Below are 23659 nucleotides of genomic sequence, written 5' to 3' on the forward strand. Positions count from 1 at the left end.
AGCCGGGTTAACTTTTTTATATATTGAACTGCTTTGAGCATTTTTGAGTTAAAATCCTCAATATACCATTTCTCTGTAGGAATTAATGAAAGCATACAGTATGTGTAAAATTATATGAGTCTTACCACTTTGACAAATAGAGACACATTTAAGATTGCAGTCTTCATCATGCCAATATCCATTTGAATGAAGCATTACACAATCTTGGTCTCCTCCATAATTATCTGGCTGATTCTTATCCCATCTTGCGTATGTGGGGCATTCATTTTGAAAAGACCAGTGCCAGCTGTTCACATCATCATAGAGTCCGATCCAAGTCTTATATTCATATTTTGCTCTTGCCTTGTTTAATTCACTCCACTCTTCATCAGTCTGGATAGTGGCCAAGTCAATGTAGTGCTTTCGACAGAAAACTCGAGCCTCTTTCCAAATTTTATTCTCTTGGACCAGAACATAATCAAGCGAGTCGCACAGAATGACTGAGAGAAAGCCTATTTTAGAAGAAACTGAGTCAGGTTAATAAGAAAAAAATCTGGTTTTAAATGATCCTCTAGCTTGATAAAGGCAAATACAATTATCAAGCATTCAGATGTGACTTAATGGAGACAGAAAATCCAACTTACATGTGAAAAATGTAGGTCCTACAGTGATGCACTTTATTGCATTTTTGTTATTTATGGTATAGACAGCCAAAAGACACAAGGCATATTTTTTTTTCATATTCTTTAAAACATTTATACAAATAAAACACACTCACCTGAAAACAAAAGGATGCGAATCAGTCGGTCTTCCATCACTGTTGAGGTTAGATTGGGTTAGTGAGCTCCTCTCGTCCTCTGCTAATAAATTGAAGTGTCTAAATTTGATTTGAAATATAGCATGACTGAGGAGTGAATGCACACCCATTTTCTTTTGTATATTTAAATCAGCATCATCGTTAGTCATTAACAGCAGACAATAGAAATTAATAGCGTGAAGATTTGCTCGGCTAATGATGCACATCAAATGTGCTTTTACGCAAAGGCAGACTAAATCAGAGGAAGAAGGGAGTGATTTACATGGAAAATTATCCATCACATGTCTGGGAAAAGTTTCAGTCCGGTCCAAATATAGAAGTAGAATAGAATTGTGTTTAATGGTTATTTATGACTGCTGGCAGCATATGATGAGGCTCTGAAGCCTCACCATATGCTGCCAGCAGTCATCAATAATGATGACTAAAATGTTGGATGTTCACATTTTCATTCACTAGTTCATCATATAATGCTTGAACTAGTGAATGAAAATGTGAATATCCAACATGTTTTAAATTAATAATAAAACCGCCTTTTAATTAAACAAACATGGTTAGTGATTTCAAAGATGGTATGATGAAACAATTAATTTCTTACTTATTTCTTATATATTTGTTCATAATAATAATAAAAAGCATGAAAAAGAGTACATATTCTCCTGCTATGGTGCACATTTTGTGTGGCCCTCACATTTCCCAGACCTGAATCCAAATGAGATCTTCTGGGATGTTATGTATCAGAGCATCCGAAGCCGCCAAGTTGCACTACAGACAGTCCAGGATGCTCTGATCCAGGTCTGGCTAGAGATCCTCCAGGACTATTTTTTTTATCTATTTATTTTTTAAGAAATTTCAGTCTCGAATGTGATCATCAGGCTTTTGAGGAGCATTTTATTCATCTCTCAATCGTAATTGTATTGCATTGCAGAAGCAGGGTTGTGATTACAGTTCATAATGCTACTATAAAGCAACTGAATCTACATGAAACATACAGGCATTGGGGTGGTTTGAATCCTCAATAAACACAGTTCAAAAGGGAGAGTAGTCAATTTTAACCACAGGAAAACAATGGATCGCAATGACAGTTCGGAGCTGAGAAAGTTTTAAATGTTTATGTACACTTGTATGATGGACCACAGATACAATTATGAGCCTGCTATGCAGCCAAGAGAACAGGACAGGCCAGGATTAGACAGAACAACGGTCAGAGAAGACAAATTGAGTTGATGTGAGGAGAACAGGGCAGGTGTCTTGCTGAGAGATCAGTGTTAGCTTACAGATATACACACGCTAGCTAACGATATATAATCAGGCGATAGCAAAGCTAATATTGGTCATCTGAGTATTGATACTTACCAGTAACAGAAAATAATAATCATTGATCAGATCAAGATTCAAGAGTTTTATTTGTCACATACACAATTATACAGAGTATAACCAGCAGTGAAATGTAGGTCAGGTCCACTCCAAGGACAGTGCAATTATAAGAATACAAATATTAAGAAGAAGTACAAACATAAAATAAAATAAAAGATAAGATAAAATAAGATAAGATAAGATAAAAAAATATAAATATAAATGTGCAGGTCAGTATGTTGTTGACAAATAGTAATGAGAGGAATGTGCAAAAAATAATGTGCAAAAAGTTGTACAGGGTATTTGAATAGCAGCAATATGAGGTAGAGAAAAATTATGAATAGCTTATTGATATATGATATTTACATGGAGAAAAATTATGAATAACTCATTGATATGGTGATATTACATGGCGTCAAGTGATATTATGACACAGAGTTAGAGTTTAGGAGCCTGATGGCCTGGGGGAAGAAGCTCCTTCTAAGTCTCTCAGTTTTTGCCATCAGGCTACGGAAGCGCTTACCAGATGGAAGCAAAGTGAATAGACGGTTACCAGGGTGATTAGAGTCCTTGAAGATTTTAACAGCTCTATTTTTGCAGCGTTTGAGGTAGATGTCCTGCAGAGAGGGGAGAGCAGACCCTGAGATGCGCTCAGCTAAGCGCACAACTCTCTGTAGTGCTTTGCAGTCCTGATTGGAGCTGTTTCCATACCACACTGAGATGCACTGAGTCAATACACTTTCTATGGTCCCTGAATAGAAAGTTTTAAGGATTGCTGGTGAGACCCTGAATTTCCTCAGCTGTCGCAGATGGTACAGTCTTTGCCTGGCTTTCTTAACCTGTGTTTGGATGTGTGTAGTCCAAGTCAGGTTCTCGGAGATGTTTACACCGAGGTACTTGAAGCTACTCACCCTCTCCACAGGGGTCCCACTGATCCTGAGAGGAGAGTAGGGCTGCTGCTGTCTCTTCCTAAAGTCCATGATCAGCTCTTTAGTTTTCCCCACATTCAGAGAGAGACAGTTGTCCTGGCACCATGATGTGAGTCTCTCTACCTCATCCAAGTATGCGGTCTCATCGTTGTTGGAGATGAGGCCCAGAACCACAGTATCATCAGCGAATTTGACAATAGATGTGGAGCTGTGAGAGGACACGCAGTCATGCGTGTAGAGAGAGTAGAGCAGGGGACTCAGGACACAGCCCTGCGGGGCTCCTATGTTCAGAGTGATGGAGTTAGAGGTGAACTGGCCAACTTTCACCACTTGAGGTCTGCCGGTGAGGAAGTCTTGAATCCAGTCACAGAGTGAGGAGTTTAGGCCGAGGTCTGTGAGTTTAGATGCCAGCTTGATGGGGACTATAGTGTTGAAAGCTGAGCTATAGTTAATGAATAGCAGCCTTACATAATTCCCATTGTTGCTGTCCAAGTGTGTGAGGGAAGAGTGGAGAACGTGAGAAATGGCATCGTCCGTGGATCTATTTGGGCGATAGGCAAACTGAAGAGGGTCCAAAGTATCAGGGATGGAGGAGCAGATGAGGCTCTTTACAAGTCTCTCAAAAACCTTCATGACTATAGATGTGAGGGCAACTGGGCGATAGTCATTCAGGCAAGAGGGTTTATTGTTCTTTGGCACAGGGATAATAATGGATTTTTTAATGGAGTGGGAACCACGGAGGTAGCAAGGGACTCATTAAAAATGTAAGTGAACAAACCAGCGAGCTGATCGGCGCAGGACCTCAGAACACGGCCGGTTATCCCATCAGGACCGGCTGCTTTCCTGACGTTCACTCTCTTTAACGCCCTCCGAACCTCATCCTCCGATACGGTGATTACAGGATCATCGCTGCTCTGCCTGCTGCTTCCTGACGCGCCGCCGCCGTTGCCATCGAAGCGGCTGTAGAAGATGTTTAACTCGTCGGCCAGCAACGGATCTGCTCTCACCTCCGCGGAGGATTTGTTTCCGAAGTCACAGATGGTCCTCAGTCCCTGCCACATCCGTCGAGAGTCGTTGAGCTGGAAATGAGACTCAATTCTCTCTCTGTATCTGTGTTTAGCGGCTCTTACTGCGCGTCGGAGAGCATAGCACGATGCTTTGTACTCGCTCGTATTCCCAGACAGAAGAGCCTCATTGTAAGCGGCAGTGCGTGTGTTAACCGCGGCACGGATTGTTCTGTCCACCCACGGTTTCTGATTGGAGAATGTCCTTATCATTATTGTTTCTGTAGCTTGCTCGGTTAGCGTGTTTACAAAACTTAATGCTACATCCGTGAACTCGCTGACGTCAGAAGAACTCGCCCGGAACATGTCCTAGTCGACGTCATCAAGCGCCGCCTGCAGCATAGTCTCTGAGTGGGAGGACCAGCGCGTCACTACTCTCTGCACCGGAGGTTCCTGAACGAGCCTTTGTTTGTATTCCGGTGTTAGAAAAATTGTGGCATGGTCCGATTTGCCAAAAGCCGGTAGTGAGCGGGCTTTGTAGGCATCCTTGAACTGAGTGTAGCAATGATCCAGTGTGTTTGGTCCTCTAGTTGGACAGGATACATGTTGATAAAAGTTCGGCATGACCTGCTTGAGGTTGGCTTTGTTAAAGTCCCCCGCGATGATAAAGGCAGCGTCAGGATGTTGGTTAATGTAGCCGCTGAGCACATCGTGAAGCTTAGACAAAGCCAAGCCGGTGTCTGCCTGTGGTGGAATGTACACAGCAGTAACAATGATCGATGAAAACTCCCGGGGCAGATAAAATGGGCGGCAAATAATGGAAAGATGTTTCAGATGAGGCGAGCAGGAACGCGACTGAATGGAGATATTCCTTGGATCACACCATTTCTTGTTGATCATGAAACATACTCCTCCACCCCTGGATTTACCAGCCTCTGCTGTTCTGTCCGTCCGAAAGACAGAGAAGTTATCACTCGATCGGCATTACAGCAGTGTCCGGGACCGAGGACGAAAGCCACGTTTCTGACAAACAAAGGATGTTGCAGTCCCTTATGTCCCGTTGGAAACTAATCATGGCTCTAAGATCGTCCATCTTATTCTCCAAGGATTGGACATTAGCAAGGAGAATGCTTGGAAGAGGAGGAATGTGAGCCCTTTTCCTGAGTCTGACTCGAATTCCAGCGCGCTTCCCGCAGTGTTTCTTGATCTGTCGCCTCGGGGGGTTATTGTTTATCTCCGCGTTCCGAAGAATCTCCAGAGGCCACGCAGGATTCATGGATAAAGTGTCCTGAAGCAGGTTGGTGTAGCGGTTTCCAATGTCCAAAAGTGTTTCTATGTTGTAGGTGATCAGTGCCGACGTGAAATGTGTAAAAAGAGAAAGTAAAAGTAGGTAAAAAAGTAAGTTTAAGCAAAATCTCAGTGGAGCGACCCGAACGGCGTCCGAACACAGCGGCGCCATCTTGGTATTTTTCACACTCGTTAATATCAGACACTGATTTTATGTTATATAGCGGTGTCTCATCACTGCAGGAGAGAGAGATAAACACGTTTTTGATTCATAGGTGCTTGTGTTGTAAATGCAAGGAAGTCAATGCTGCAGGGAGTTAGATTCGTTACATACCGGGTCTTAGTAGAGAATGTGACCCCCACACTTGATGTGCAGTGTCTGACTCTGCTCCCAGCCTTTGAGGCTTGCTGTCTGAACCCATATGTGCTACAGATAGGCTTTATGCACTTCGGACAGGAGCATAGACCTCTCCAGGCCAGCAGACATGAGTGTGTTTAGGGCAGAGATAAATTATTAAGCTGAGCTAAATATCTGTATGTATAAATACATAGTAAATTAAAGATTTGAATATTTAAACAATCTGAGTAATTTTGTTTCTCAGTTACAAGTTGCCTATATTTAGGTCACGACTACCATTAAGTAACCCACTGGTATAAAACAATCAATATTGACAGCATATAGACAAGTTGTCCGCTGGGCCTATGGTGTTCTGTGCAGGCACATCAAGCAATGGCTGTTGTCTCAGCCATTAGAAGACTTTATAAAGGAAGGAGGACTTTATAAAACATTTGAATGGCCCCATTTTGGTGACAATAAAAAATAATCACAATCACAAATTGCTTTACTGTATAAAAATTGTTTATGAAGTTTACATCAGATATATATCAAGCAGATCTGAATTTAGTGTTAATTCAATTCAGTTTTATTTATACAGCACTAAATTATAACAAATATTATTTCAAATATTATTATTTAACATTTAAACTTTTAATATATATATATATATATATATATATATATATATATATATATATATATGTAGATGTTCCAAACATATACTACCAAAAGAAAAATATAACATCTGACACATTTAAAAACATTTAACAAGCTTCTGTGTGGGTCTCACACTAACGTGTTGTTACAGTGTGTTAAATCGTGAATGCTGTGCTAGATACACGCCAGCAGCCTGATCTTGTTGATCCTCTGGAGGGATCTGGAAAGAGGAGCAGGTATAGTGGAAGACAAGACGGAGCTGTGTTCTCCAGGAGCCTGTGGTGACCTGCAGTATAACACTCTCAGACTGATGCAAATGCTGGGAGAAGCAAACAAACATTTAGATCACATTCACTGCTGACCATGCTTTTCCACTTGGCCTCCATCACATCTGCTTCTCCATTAGGAGTGGAAGCTGCAGTCTGGAGTTAGTGTTACCTCCACAAACACAATCATTTACCATGACTATGATAAATTGAAATAAAAACAACTACCGAAAACACACTGACTCACGCCCGTTCAAAGCAGAGTGCGGCAGACGACTCCCTTATGTGACGTAATATGACGCGATGTTGAAAAAAAGCGTTTTTGAGAACAACAAGGAAAGCGTCACTTTTTCTTCTAAATTTGTGCCCTCACATATTGTACAACATTTTCAAATCCTGCATTAACGGTTCATATGGTATTTTCATACAAGTTTATATATTCATTTGGGAAATTATTTTAACCTGCAATATGCACTTTAACTTTAGAGAGTAACTAGTCAAGAGCTGGACAGTATATTTAATCAATATATGTATATTCAATCTAGTTCAACCCAGCCCTTTTAGTCCATCTTAAAATCTCCAGTGTAAAAGTACTCTGGTCTGAATGAAGAGAGAAATGTGCACAGATCAAATACAAATCAAAACAGTCCATAGCAGCTATAAACAAATATGTGGCTGGATTTTGATGTGAGAGAGCATTATTATGGATTATGGACTTGTACTTGAGTTAAAACGTCTTAATGCTGGATGTGTTTGATCTTTTGTCTTCTCCAGATGTTAACTGATGGACTGGAGTGGTGTGGATTATTGTGATGTTTTTATCAGCTGTTTGGACTCTCATTCTGACGGCACCCATTCACTGCAGAGCATCCATTGCTGAGACACTGATGCATTGCTATATTTCAAATATCACCATATAAAGACTGCAAACATATTTACTAGTTAAACAGCAACATCTTATAAATATAATTTATAATTATTACGGCCAAAGTCAAGTGATTCATGTCAATGACATCTACATGACTCAATCAAACAAATATGTTGTCTTCTTCGCCTTCATTAGGTTCTGATTTGTATAATGGTGATAAATGATACACAAATAAAACTCCTCTCTCATGCAAAGGTGCAGGGAAATGAGCCTCAAGTGCTCATGCAAAGTTAATGGGATGATTTGAGGTGGATATGAACTCAACATACAGTATGGCATCAATAGTGTCTACAAAAATAAAACATTTGTACAAAAGACAAACAAATAAATGTATGTGAGAGCATTTACTGCCTCAATTCTCATTTAAAATCAGGAGAGAATGTGCTTGTGGATTTAAATGACAACATCCTCAAAACAGACTGCATTTGTTCTTGTGGCCTAATGGATAGAGAGTTGGACTTGTAGCCTGAAGGTTGTGGGTTCGAGTCTCAGGTCCGGCAGGGATTGTAGGTGGGGGAGTGAATAACCAACACTCTCTCCACCCTCAATACCACGACTGAGGTGAGACCCTTGAGCAAGACACCGAACCCCCAACTGCTCCTCAGGCGCCGCAGCATTAGCTGCCTACTGCTCCGGGTGTGTGTTCACTACTGAGTGTACACTTGGATGGGTTAAATGCAGAGCACACATTCTGAGTATGGGTCACCATACTTGGCCACACACCACGTCCCTTTCCCCTTTTTAAAGTTGTTGAAACAGAAGTTTCATGTATCTGTATTGTGAAGAACATCTAAGTGTAACATATTAAAAAAGCAAATCAGGGACTTGATTCTATCCATCTGTTCTTGATTGGATGCTGAGATGTGGGTGTTGCACACACAGAAGAGGCGGTGTTATCTGGTGGCACATGTGAGTTTTTATTTCGTCACACTCTGCAAAATGAATAAACACAACAAGAAATTAGACAGTTTCATTGCTTGTGGAAATAACTGGCAGTGTGACTTCTTCATTCATGAGTGAAACTCCCTGCGGCTCACCATCGCCTCCTAGCGTCACCCGCCAGTATAAACAGGTCTAAGTGATGTTATAATAGGCATCATTATACAGTGTACACAAATTTTAAGTAAGCACCAGTATATTTAATAAATGATCATTAATATTACTAATATATTGTAAACGACAGACAGAGTGGGTGTGGCGTCAAGCCTCGGAGAGGTCTCTGGGGGACTCGACGGCCCGGCATCCTGGCCCGTCAACTGCCTAACATGGGCATGGCTCTCAACAATGGAGGCAGATCTAAATGAGAGCTTGCAGTCAATTGTGGGTGGGGTTTAAACACACTAAATGATTGAAAACACTTTCTCCTGAAGGGAAATGAATGAGAAAGCCATCTAAACCAATCAAACCAGACCAATTTGTCCAGGTTGGGAGAGCAGCAAACCACTTTGATTTAAGATGTTTTTTTTCCAAGTGATCAGGGTTAATTTGACTGGTTAATATGGTCAGTCAGATGCTATAACTACACCACCTGTCAGCTGAAGTCATTTATAAATTGCTATTCTGATGAAAATTTGTCTTGTAAGCAGCTCTAAACAACTCGACTGTGGTTGGAGTGTAATCTGTAATCTCATCCTCTTTGGTTGAGTGGCAGTTGTGAACAAACTAGGGCTGCCCCCCTTAATAGTTGACTAAACATAAAATTTCATTAGTCTGTAACTCACAGGAAAAAAATAATAAAATTAATGATGTACAGATCGTTAAAGTAAAGTAAAGTAAGTAAAGTAAAGAGACTTTATTGTCATTGTAGTTATACAACGAAATTTGTTTGGTAGCTCACAGAGGCCAGCAGCAGTAAAACAAGAAAGCAGCACACAGAACATAGTAAATGTAGTAAAAGTATAAAATTACTGAATAAAATGAAATAAAAAGGCACTTAGTATAATAATAGACAAGATAAATTTAAGGATAGAAATGTAACAGTATTTACAGTATAGTAGTTGAGTGCAGACATGAATGTCCCATAGAGTGTCTAGATAATAAAATATAACACTATTTACAATGTGGTAATTTAGTGCAAACATTAATGTCCAATAAGTGTCTTTGTTAATGACAGGTCCTTGACGTAATTACAGTTTACTGGGCACGATATCCAAACTTCCGCCTATCATTCATCAGCCTCAAATATGGCTTATCATTGCAACATGTAAGTAGTAACAGCTTTACCCGGCTGTTTGCTCTAATGTTGTCTTAGATAAATGTGCATTATTAGGTGCATATCCAAGTGTACGTGTGGAGTGTGGAAGCTGTGAGTGCTTACAGCATGACATGGAGGTGCCAGCATAATCACTGGCATTTTGTTTCTGATAACAGTGGAAACAAAATAAGGCTAGTAATTAGAGTGTATACAAATAAAAGTAATTTTATTTGTATACACTCAATATCAAAAAGATGTTGTGCTTTTGTAAAATAAAAAACAACAACATACAAACAGGATTCACTTTCTCTTAGCAATCTCTGTCCCCATGAACTGGAGCGCATCACAAAACTCAAGCATGGCAAAACTCAGCGTTTAGGCTACTTGCTTCAGAGACATGAGGAATATATCTACATAAATCTTTAAAATGAACAAATTAAAATCAAAAACAAATACTCTCTGATTATATAATCTGTATGAGAGGTGCATTATTTCTCTTTGAAGGCGTGTCCACTGTACTGTGGAAATCTTCATCTTTGCAGCCAATGCTGGCTCAGTAAATACTAGTTTATTAATAAATAATTAAATTATCCCCTCTTCGCTATTTTATCCAACAAATTCACTGTCATTGCTTTTGCTGGTGCTTTACTGCAAACTTTATGCATTCACTTGACCACGCAATAGGCTATTTAGATTTAAGGCTAATTACACTGAACTAAATTATAAACGCAAAACTTTAATACATTAATTTGTGTTTTATAAAATACTTTTGTAATCTATTGACATGATCTCTGATGCTATTTGAATAAAGAACCTCATACTGCAGCAAAATCAGAATGTAAATCAGTAATCAGTCTTAGTGTTGTGCGTACAGTTCTAGACGAAAGGTTTTGCGTAATGTATAAAGAGTTTGGTACATGGGAAAGTAAAGAGGGTACGTTGAGAGAAGGAAGTTAATATACTACTGAGAAGATCAACCTTCAGGTGCTCCAGAGCTGGTAAATAGTTTTTTTTTTTATTATGTTTTTATTGATCGACTTTTTTTCTGCATTTCAATATTGTATTTTCCAAATATTGTTTGTTTATAATATCAGTATAAGAGGTGGAATTCAAATTTAGATAAAAAAACAAACAAATGAAAAAGACTTGATGTTCATATTCTCCAGTGTGATTTTCAAAAAAAAAAAAACATCTTAGAAACTAATTTTTTTGGTTGCTGCCTTAAATTCTTAAGTAAAATAAAACTGGCTGTACAAGTTATTTCAACTTAAATTATATTAAACTGACTTAAAAATGAAGTTGAAATTTGTTCAGTGATTTTAATGAGTTAAAGTAATGGGAAATACATGCATTTTGTACAGTGTGCTTTACCATTAAAAAATACTTGTGTTGCTTAAACTGGTGAATATAGTCATATGAATGATCTATGTGATTCTGTCAGCATATGAAAGGTATGAAAAATACCTGAAAGTGTCTAAAAAACCTTAGACTATAGACAAACCAGTGCAGAAAACTAACCAGCATGTCATATTCCTGTTATTTCTTTCAGTGAACAAACCTGTGAAGACATGATGATACAGAACAAGATTCAACTCGTTGTTTTCCTCAGTGAGTGCCAGATTAGATGCTTAGATCAACTTACCACTTTTGGTTTTCCTGTGATTCATTGAAATTGTAATGATATCACTTTTTAAGCCACTGAAAGCCAGCTTTCTGAGTTCAAGCAGAACCAATCAGAATGCAGCCTAAATCTAGCACAGGAACAGAACTGAGTGCATTTCCTGTGCAACAACGTAACTAGCACAGTATGATGCTTCCTTAAAGAAATCAACTCTCTAGCCACAACTGTTTTCCCAAACGATACTGTCGCAAATTTGTCTTTCAAACACGTTGTTTAATGATATCATTCAGGTTGTAGTAATTTTAGAACTATTATTTTAATTTTAGCTTTTGGAAATCGAGTATTGATTCGATATTTATATGATTAATTGATATTAATCAAAATGTCCAACTTATACCTTATTAACGACTTGTCCAGCAAGCATTAAAACCAGTATCCCTTAACAATTCAGTTTATCCTGTGGCTACAGTAATACAGAATTGATTAGGTCATTTTTAGCATAGGTAACGCAATCTTTTGGCAAATAGTTTCAGACTTGAAAATCACACAGCACCAGACAAAAGATCTCTTTATAAATCAAAGTTTATTTGCTACTCTACAATACTACTAAGCTAAAATAACACAAAACAGAATACGTACACACACAAACACACACAAACATTGCAGGCAATGGACTTGAAGATAGCTTAAACTGTCACGGATCGCTGAGAGGAAAAGACGAGGTCAGGGTCCAAATGCAGGTGAGGTCTTTAATAAAACAAACCAAGCCCAACACGGCACAACAAACACTTCAGCACGACAGATAACAAAATGGCAAGACAAGTAATGAACCCACACCAGAGTGGTGGGAGAGGGGAGACTAAATAGTCAGTGGCAAATGGGGAACAGCTGTGGGTGTACTGAGTGTGATGATGATGCGGCAGGTGTGTGTTATGTGGCAGGTGTATGTGATATGGGAGAGGAGTCCGGGAGAACGGGAGATGGCGGCCTCCTGTGGCGCCAGGGAGAAGTGCAGGACCCGGACTCGTGACACTACCCCTCCCTAAAGGAACGGCTTCCAGACGTTCCACCAAGCGCAAAAGTCTGGAGGGAGGTGGAACCGGGGGATGGTGAAACAGGGGGAGGGATGGCGGGCCAGGTCCGTGTGAAGGCAGAGGGCCTGGAGACAGAGACCGAGCAGGAGACCGGAGCGGATTCGGAGGGTTGGACCAGGGAGACTCCAGCCGAACAGGAACCCCAGCGAACGGCCAGGGTGGGACCGGAGGGACAAACCAGGTGGGCACCGCCGCCTCGGGAGCGCTGTGAGCCGGTACCGCCGCTTCGGAAGCCTTGAGAGCGGGCACTGCCGCCTCGGGAGCTTCGTGAGTGAGCACAGCTGTCTCGGAAGCTTCGTGAGCGAACGCCGCGCTCTCAGGAGGAACGTGAGTGACCACAGCTGTCTCGGGAGCTTCGTGAGCGAACGCCGCGCTCTCAGGAGGAATGTGAGTGATCACAGCTGTCTCGGGAGGAACGTGAGTGAGCACAGCTGTCTCGGGAGCAACGTGAGTGACCACAGTTGTCTCGGGAGCTTCGTGAGCGAACGCCGCGCTCTCAGGAGGAACGTGAGTGATCACAGCTGTCTCGGGAGCTTCGTGAGCGAACGCCGCGCTCTCAGGAGGAACGTGAGTGATCACAGCTGTCTCGGGAGGAACGTGAGTGAGCACAGCTGTCTCGGGAGCTTCGTGAGTGAGCACAGCTGTCTCCGGAGCTTCGTGAGCGAACGCCGCGCTCTCAGGAGGAACGTGAGTGAGCACAGCTGTCTCGGGAGCTTCGTGAGTGAACGCCGCGCTCTCAGGAGGAACGTGAGTGATCACAGCTGTCTCGGGAGGAACGTGAGTGAGCACAGCTGTCTCGGGAGGAACGTGAGTGACCACAGCTGTCTCGGGAGCAACGTGAGTGACCACAGCTGTCTCGGGAGCAACGTGAGTGACCACAGCTGTCTCGGGAGCTTCGTGAGCGAACGCCGCGCTCTCAGGAGGAACGTGAGTGATCACAGCTGTCTCGGGAGCTTCGTGAGCGAACGCCGCGCTCTCAGGAGGAACGTGAGTGATCACAGCTGTCTCGGGAGGAACGTGAGTGAGCACAGCTGTCTCGGGAGCTTCGTGAGTGAGCACAGCTGTCTCGGGAGCTTCGTGAGTGAGCACAGCTGTCTCGGGAGCTTCGTGAGCGAACGCCGCGCTCTCAGGAGGAACGTGAGTGATCACAGCTGTCTCGGGAGCTTCGTGAGTGAGCACAGCTGTCTCGGGAGCTTCGTGAGCGAACGCCGCGCTCTCAGGAGGAACGTGAGTGAGCACAGCTGTCTCGGAAGCCTTATGAGCGGGCACCGCCGCTAACTCCACCCTGAAGGTTGAGCCGCTCATCCATAGAACCAGGTTGATGTACTCCTCCAGCGACTCCTCAGGGTCCCAGAATGGCGTCAGGGACTTGAAGGGCTCGGCTAGGCCACCCCTGAAAAAGACCATAAGACAGGTCTTCTCCCTTTCCGATCGCCGAGCCAATTCAAAAAACTCCCTGGCGTACTCCTCCGTGCTCCGGACTCCCTGGCGAATGTTGAGGAGCCTCCCTGCTGGACCCATGTGTGGTGGGTTCATTCTGTCACGGATCGCTGAGAGGAAAAGACGAGGTCAGGGTCCAAATGCAGGTGAGGTCTTTAATAAAACAAACCAAGCCCAACACGGCACAACAAACACTTCAGCACGACAGATAACAAAATGGCAAGACAAGTAATGAACCCACACCAGAGTGGTGGGAGAGGGGAGACTAAATAGTCAGTGGCAAATGGGGAACAGCTGTGGGTGTACTGAGTGTGATGATGATGCGGCAGGTGTGTGTTATGTGGCAGGTGTATGTGATATGGGAGAGGAGTCCGGGAGAACGGGAGATGGCGGCCTCCTGTGGCGCCAGGGAGAAGTGCAGGACCCGGACTCGTGACAAAACTAGCACACTTTTGCTAGGTGCTGAAACCTTCCAAAAAGTTTCAAGCAGAGAACTTGTCTATCTTTATTCTTAAACTTACTTCAACCAGTCTCCAGCAGAATTATGGAGAATTATTTGATTACTTGCTCTGAGTTGTTTCCGTTCCTTTCCTGGTTGAGGGAATCCTGGGTGCGGATTGGCTGCTGAAGTCGTCGTTGCGTGAGGTCACTGGGGATGCCCTCTTGCAATTGGTTGATTTCTCTGTGACATGATGATGTTCTTAGGACATCTGTTTAGAGTTCTTTCGGCTTCAGGTGTTAAAGTTTCTTTGGTCAGAATCTTAGCCAGATGGTATATGGCTGAGAGCGTTTAACAGCGCGATCAGATGAGGAGCCAAAATTTCAAACAGGTCAGCGCGCGAGCAAGCAGCAAGCACAAAGCTTCTGTGACCATTTAAACGGCCCTTTTTGGGGTCCACCCACGGGAATGCAGGGAGGACGAAAGGGGGATCTGTCCGGGGATCATGAGAGTGTCCTGTTGGACGTGTATCTGTGATACTTCAATGCCCAGTCTCATCACAAAAACGTCTCTCCTGGTCGATACAATCATTGAATTACATGCTAAACAGTCAGGAGGTTGTGTCCAGATCCAGAGGTCTTTAGCTTTCTTATCATTTAAACATAATTCAACCAGAAACAGGACACAGTAAAGTCCTGTTCTGTAATACATCCAGATGTTCCCTCAAATTTATCCTGGGTTTTAGAGGTCTCCTGAGATAAGGAGATTTAGGGCAGGAAATCGGCCAGCCAGTCAAATGCAGATGCTAGGAGGGGAAGTCTTAACTCCTGCTAAGGAATGTGCTGTCTTGAAATAATTTTGCGTGTGTGTCCTGCTCTACAAGGTATTACAAGGTGGTAGAGTAATAACTTTAATTAATCAATTTAAGATCAAATTAAAAGCAGTTTTTTCAGACGTCAGTTCCAGTGGCGTAGATGGTAAAGCGTGTGGTTTTTGACACGATTGACACGATTGATCAAAAGTTCAAGAACGCCTTTTGCCAAAATTTTCAGATCTTATATCAGATCAGAAAAGCATTTATTTTCAATAAAAATTAAGGAAATAAAGTTGAAAATAAAGTATCGGGTAGGATTAGGGTAGGTGTAGGGAGGGCTTTATTGTTTCAATAAGGTGACAGTAATTTAATAATTTGAATTAAAATTATAATGTACACTCAATACGTTATTATTGATTACTGTTAATACTGAGGTGCAGATAATTGTCCATGTTTACAATTAGTATAAATAGCAGAAAATCCTGTTAATTTAACATAGTGTAAATAGAATCTGTAGCTATTTTCACTTAGTGTACTGTAAATAGCATATTGTTAAAAAAGATTGCTAATTTTACTTTAGTGTATATACTGTAGAATAAATTGTTATTTAGTACGTGATTTGGCGGCGCAATTAAGGGTTCATGATTAGCCTTTTCATTGACCACCTTCTCAGCATTAGCCCATTGGAGTGGCTGCTAGGAAAATTTCCGGGGTAAGAAATGCATTCTAATCGATCTATCAGCTCTGCATAACTCCCCGTCTCAAGCATAAATGCCTCGATTTCCTCTTGATGATTCTCTCACAATAGTAGGACATCGATCAGGTAATCCATTTGATAAAATCATGGGTCTCAGCGCCTGGCTGTCAAAAATCGACATCACCTCCGCTTCCAAAGCCATGCCTATCCATCCAGATTCATGGCATTTATTTGGGCTATGCTAGCACAGGAAATCCTATTTTGTCGCATGCTTAACTTTCGAACGCAAGTAGCACCAAGATCAGAAGCAGCTTATTGGATTTGTCTACATTTGCGCAAGTAATCCTCATAGCGTCTCCCCTTTTAGCCGACTCAAATTATCCTGAGTATTGAACTCTCCGTCAGATGCTCCAAGAGCTCTCCCGGAGGAGCAAATATGTTTCTCTGTCGACTACCGGCGAGGCTCACCCATCCGACGCTTTGATTATTGAATTCCTATTGAATGCCGGCGAGAGCCTCCCGGCTGAGAAAACTGCTCCACCCTCAATACCACGACTGAGGTGCCCTTGAGCAAGGCACCGAACCTCCAACTGCTCCCCAGGCGCCGCAGCATAAATGGCTGCCCACTGTGTGTGTGTGTGTGTGTGTGTGCACGTTGGATGGGTTAAATGCAGAGCACGAATTCCGAGTATGGGTCACTTCACATTTTCACATTTACTACCAGCTGAGCTTATCCGTCCGATGCCGCGAGTATTGAACTCCCGTCGAACGTGGCAAGAACCTCCCGAATGTGTTTATTTTTCAACAACCGGTGATGCCTACACGCTTGTGCCATGAGTATTGAACTCCCATCAAACACTACAACAGCCTCTCGGTCAAGCAACCTTGGCCCTTTAGTAGTGTTGCTTTCGTCAATGAAAATTATGACGAAATATCGTCGTCAACGAACCTTTATCACGTGACGAAGACGAGACGAAAATGCTGGTCATGTAACGATGACGATAACTAAATGTATAATGCAATATTGTTGACGAATAAAAACGAGACTAAATGTGGTTTACAAAATAAAAACTATGCTAAAATGTCTCTTCATTTTCGTTGACTAAAACGAGACGAAACGAAATGTTATAACGTTATTTCATCTCGTTTAGTCGCATTATTATTATTATTATTATTATTATTATTTTGCAGTATTTCTGTTTCCGGTGTCTCACTTCAGGTCGCATTGTGCAGACACAGGCGACGTCACTTCCTCAAGCCCCACTCGCGGCTTTATTTAGAAGACGACAACAAAGTTAAGTCTGATACAGAGAAAGGGACCTATGGCCAGCCAGCCGGGGTTCGTCTTTGGGAGATGTGTGTGTACTTCTAACATGTTTGGTTGGTAAAATAAATTTAGTAAATTCAAATCAGAGCGTCTTCCGTGTCTGGAATGGATGTATTCTTGAGTCTATAAGGTAACAATAATATAATAAGATAACCTTGTTTGAAATGGGTTTGGCTAAAAGAAAATTTTGGTTTCGTCTATACTAACATTACTAGGTACTTATACATATTGACTGGGTTAAATAGAATTGTATTACTACAAAGAGACTAAAATACAATTTTCATTGACGAAAACTAGACTAAAATGTCATCAGTTTTCATCGACTAAAACTAGACTAGACTAAAAAGAGTATGAACGTGACTAAAACTAATAAAAACTAAGACTAGACTAAAACTAAAATTAAAACAGGCCGCCAAAAACAACACTACCCTTTAGTCTGTATACCGGCAAGACGATATAGACACACGTCCTCTTCCAGGCAGTTTCGAGTCGGCTGCCTCTCCCCTTATTGTCATCACCACCCCGTCCCGTATTCGCCGCCCTTCACCAGGCTCCCGACGGGAGTGGGTGTGTGAGAGGAGGGGCGCTGAAACAGCCAGGGCTGGCGGTGTGTGATGAGGCGCACCTGATGTGAATGGAGCCTCATCACCGCCGCCGTTTAAATGCCGAGCGCGCCTCTCCTCAGGAGACCGGTCTCTTCCCCCGTGCATGCACGCTGGTGTCCTCGTGGGTCCAGGAAGGGAGTGTCGAGTAGGAAGACTGCCGCACCCGTTAGACGGCCGATGGGCCAGGATGCCGGGCCGTTGAGTCCCCCAGAAGCTCCGGGGGCTTAGGAGAAGGACGTTGCCGCTGAAGGAAGCCGCCACCACTCGCTCCCGGACCCGAGAGGGGAGCGCGTGCGGCCACCGGACTCCGCCCCTTCCCTGGACCCTTTCCTCCTGAACACTGCCCTCCTTCACAAGCCCGCAGCACGACGAGGACACCAGATCCCCTGTTTATTTTGGACACTTTTTCCCTTGGACACTTTATTTTAATATTTTTGTTTAATAAAAACCTCTCCGAGGCCTGACGTCACGCCCACTGTGTCTGTCGTTTGCTCCTCCTACCACAATATATATATATATATATATATATATATATATATATATATATATATTCTGGATCATTTAAAATTATGACCTTATGTGACCAATATGAATTCACTTTTTCCAGTAAAAATCATTGTGATTCATGTTCAATCTAATTCAGTCCATAGCAATAGTCTTTTCACATCTACCATTTAACTAAAGAGGATGAAATTACAGATTACACTTCAACCACAGTCAAGTCATTTAAGGTTACTTGCAAGACAAATTTCCATCAGAATAGCAATTTCTAAATGACTTCAGCTGACAGATGGTGTAGTTACAGCATCTGACTGACCATATTAACCAGTCAAATTAACCCCGATCACTTGATAAAAAAACATTTCAAACCAGCTAGTAAGACCTTGATTAGCTGGTTCAGGCGTTTTTGATTAGGATTGGAGCTAAACTCTGCAGGACACTGGCCCTACAGGACCAAGTTTGGTGTCACGGGTTGTCGAGGAATGAGGACAACAAACTAAGATTCATACTTCCAAATAGACTTTACTGAGAATACCAAGGCAGTACAACACATAATAATCAACACCAAATAATCACCAACCATGGAACAGAATGAGGAGTAGAAATACACACACAGTAAATGAAGGAACTAAACAGGAATAGCTGGACAAAGATTAACTAATCAGAAACCATGATAACTAATGAGAGCTCATAACCGACATAACAGGAACTGAACAAAACTGAACACAATTGTGACATTTGGTGACCGCTGTTTAAACCTCACTCACAATCAACTGCAAGCTCTCATTCAGATCCGCCTCCATCTCAACATCCAAGATGTTTTTCAAAATTTCAAAGTTTTTAATTTGTGAAAATTTCCTTTAAATTTTGTTGTTTTCATTAATTGTGTCTTATTTTGTGTGCAGGACACTCTTGCAAAATAGCTTTTTTTTTTCTTCCTGGTTAAATACAGGTTAATAAACACATTCATTTGTATTTTATAGTTGTGAAAGAACAACTATAAAACATTTTCATGCTCTCACATGGTTGGTGATTATTTCATGCTCTGTGATGCTGTTTGAATGAAGAGCCTTACAATGTAAATCAGTCTAGGCATCTTACGTACAGTAATAGACAAACTATTTTGCATAACCTAATGTATAAAGAGTTGGGTAGAACTTGATATACTGTCGAGAGGATCAAGCTTCATTTGCTCCACATCAGGTAAATTTGGGGTTTGTTGTGATTTCTATGGCTGTAAAAAAAAAAAAAAATCCACTTCAATTTTAAAGCATACTATACTTACTAACATACTATATATTTATACAATCAAATTGGTTGTACAAGTGTTTTCAATTAGTATTGAACGGACTTAAAAAATGAAGTCAGCTCTTATTTGAAATTTGGTTAAATTAATTTGATTAGTTAACGTAATGGAAAACGCATGTTGCCATCATAGTACCTGACCATTTAAATTACTTGTGTTGCTAAAACTGGTGAATCTATTCAAAATCATGTCATATTATTGTCATTTATTTCTTTTAGTGAACAAACCTGTGAAGACAAGATGATACAGAACAAGATTCAACTCGTTGTTTTTCTCGGTGAGTGTCAGTGACAGAAACTGATGTCAGATCAGAGGTTTAGATCAACTTAACACTACTGATTTTCCTGCAGCAGGAATCCTGTCGAAGGCTTCAGGTGACCCGTACCGATTTGTCCTGATCAAAGAGCCAAAGACCTGGGAAGAAGCACAATCGTACTGCAGAGAGAAACACATGGATCTGGCGACGGTTCAGAGCGATGAAGACAGAGCCAAACTAAAGAAGGCAGCAAACGCTGTGGCCTTTACATCTGATGCCTGGATCGGATTCTACTATGATGCCCTCATTTGGCATTGGTCATATCAACACACAGTAATCAGCTATGTGAAGTGGGATTCCTCTCAGCCGGACTTGTCCAACACAAATGTGGCCTGTGTGGCTGTCAATAACAAGGGACAATGGAATGATAAATTATGTACTGATCAAAAATACTTCTTTTGCCAAACTGGTAAGAAATTATTCAACACTTTAGTTCAGCTTTAATCTGGCTGTTAAAGGGTTCAGATTTTGCTTAGAATCGTGGTCTTAGGCAGAAAAGGGTCATGTAAACCAAGAGCAATGTGAATTAGTGACTTTTGTATGCTTTTTTTTTTTAGCAGATGCTTTTATCCAAAGTGACTTACAGTTGAGGAACATTGCAAGTGTGGCGTGGAGGTATAAGGAAAGTTTCAGCAAAATCTAAATGTAGCAGACTACGCCACCCTATTACAAGGGAAACTAATAACTACCCACAAAGGAACAAACAGGTTCAATAATGCAAAGAAAAAGGTCCCAAGACGTGGATATCAAAAGTGCAAAACTTTAATACAATCAATAATAAAGGCTAAAAGACTACAAAACAAACACCACACACACATTTGCATACACTAAACAAAATAAGGTTTACCAGGGTCAGGGAAGGCAGCAACTGAGCCTAGGGCTCCTATAATTGCAAATTATATTATCAGGTGCACAATATCCCACCATACACATGCAGAAAATCAAGCACAGCGCACAGCACACAGCACTCAGTGACAGGGAACCCTATACCGCCTAAAGACTACCAGCTGCCGCTCTAAAAAAAAATAGACTTTACCAAATGACACAAGCAATTTATCGCACAAGGATCCACGTGACGCTTCACACTTCAGTTTTTTAGACCATAAAGGGCAAATGCAAATGAAGAAAAAAAATATATATATTATTATTATTATTTTTTTTTATTATTAACTTTTTTCATTTCTACTTTTGCTAAATTTTGACTTCAGAAATTATAATTTGAATAAATGATCTCTAACAGTTCCCCCCAACCCCAAAATGTTTGTCACAATTCAGCGAAAGCAAAACTTAATGGCAATTATCAACTATAAAAAGTTTTTATAAAAGTTTTTTTTTTTTTTTGAGATTTGAGAAATTAATTAAACCAGACCACCCCAACAGGGTTATTATACTAAACAAAACCATAAAAAAAAAATAGAATAAACCTTGAAAAAATGTTAACTGAAATGGGGGAAAAAAAAACAAAAAAACTACTTGTTTTACTTTCAGTACTAACTAGAACAAATTCATAAAAATGAACAAAAACTATATAAGCATTTAATAAAAGCACAACACAATTTATATATATATATATATATATATATATACACACACACACACACACACACATACAATGATTAATCGCATCCAAGTTTTTAAAAGTTTTTGTCTACATAACGTGTGTGTGTACTGTGTATATTTAATATGTATATATTTCATATTATATATACTGTGTATATATACAGTATATATATATATATATATATAAATAAAAAAATTATGTATGTATATATATATATATATATATATATATATATATATATATATATACTGTATATATATTTATTACCGAAAATTAATCAAGTGTGAAATGAATAGTGTAAAATTAATAAAATGTGAAAACAGAAAATACGAAAACAAAATCCAACAAAACTGAAAATATTTACAAACCTAGAATAGAATATCAGTGACATTATTATTTAAGTCGAGGTCTTCACTGGGGATATGCCCCCGGGGCTCATCCAGATGTCCGGCCTCCGCCAACAATCAGGGAGACATCATCTCCCGGTGCCGATCCACCATCTGATCCGGACACGGACTGAGAAAAAGAATAAGAAAGAAACAGACAAATATTAGCGTAGATGCCATTCTTCTTATGATGTAACGAGTACATCATGTGTTATGGGGAGTGTTCTCGGTTCTGGTTGATCTAATTAATGCAGCCTAACAATAATTTAACGGATTAGAATAATAGAAGCGTATTAGTGAGTTATGTGTAAATCTGGTTAAAAAAATGTATCTTTAATCTAGATTTAAACTGACAGAGTGTGTCTGCCTCCTGAACAGTGTTAGGTGAGTTTGGGCGCTAAATAGGAAAAGGATCTGCCGCCCGCAGTCGATTTTGATATTCTAGGTATTATCAAACGGCCAGAGTTTTGAGAACGCAGCAGACGTGGAGGACTATAATGTGATAAGGGCTCACTCGGGTACTGAGGAGCTAAGACATTCAGGGCTTTATAAGTAATTAACAAGATTTTAAAATCTATACGATGTTTGATGGGGAGCCAATGCAGTGTTGACAGAACCGGGCTAATATGGTCGTACTTCCTGGTTCTAGTAAGAACTCTAGCTGCTGCATTTTGGACCAGCTGTAATTTGTTGATCAAGCGTGCAGAACAACCACCCAATACAGCATTATAATAGTCTAACCTTGAGGTCTAATTAAACTAATTAGCATTTCTGCATTTGACGTTGAGAGCATGGGTCGCAATTTAGATGTGTTTTTGAGATGGAAAAACGCAGTTTTACAGATGCTAACATGGCTTTCAAATGAAAGATTGCTATCAAACAGCACACCTAGGTTCCTAACTAATGAAGAATTGACAGAGCAGCCGTCAAGTGTTAGATTGTGTTGGTTATTACATGTGGGGTTTTTAGGTCTGATAATTAAAACTTCTGTTTTTTTCAGAATTTAAAAGTAAGAAGTTACTCGTCATCCAGTATTTTATATCGACTATGCATTCCGTTAGTTGATCAATTTGGTGTGTTTTCGGTGTGTTACAGTATTGCAGTTAATTTTGTATGGCACTTCACATTTTTAAGTATGTTTCTCTGTCCTGACCACAAATCTTCTCCTTGCAGACAAAGAGGGCAAACTTGACGAGAAGTTTAAGTACAATGACAAGATCAAGAACTGGCATGATGCTCAAATGCACTGCAGATCACACGAAAGAGACCTGGCCACCATTAAAAACGACACAGAAAATCAGTTCTTTGCAAAAGTGCTTTCTGACAAGGGTAAACAGGAAGCTTGGATCGGCCTGTCCAAGAACCTGTCGCAGTGGCACTGGTCAGACCAGACCGACGTGTCGTGGTCTTCTATAAAATGGAAGTACAGTCAGTCCAATAACACAGCTGTTAAATGCTGTGTGAGAGCTGATACTGATGGACTGATGGCTGACGACAACTGCTCGACTCCACTGCCTTTCTACTGCCGCGAAAACACAAAAATACAGAACATGAGAGTCGCAGTCAAATCAGACGGACACTTGGAGGAATCCGCAGTGATGGAGGCCATAGAGAAGAAGGTGAGATGATGACGCTGGATCACTATTATAATTTTTATGTTTTCTCATATTTATAGATTTTTTTTTTTTGAGTGTTTGTTTATATATATATATTTATTGTGGCGAGATGGAAGAACACAACAAGGAGAGCTCAAAATAAATACCCCGGAGGGTGGATTTATTTAACAGAGTGAGGGTGCTGG

Source organism: Barbus barbus (genome assembly GCF_936440315.1).
Source record: "Barbus barbus genome assembly, chromosome: 1".
In the NCBI taxonomy this organism is placed as follows: Eukaryota; Metazoa; Chordata; class Actinopteri; order Cypriniformes; family Cyprinidae; genus Barbus; species Barbus barbus.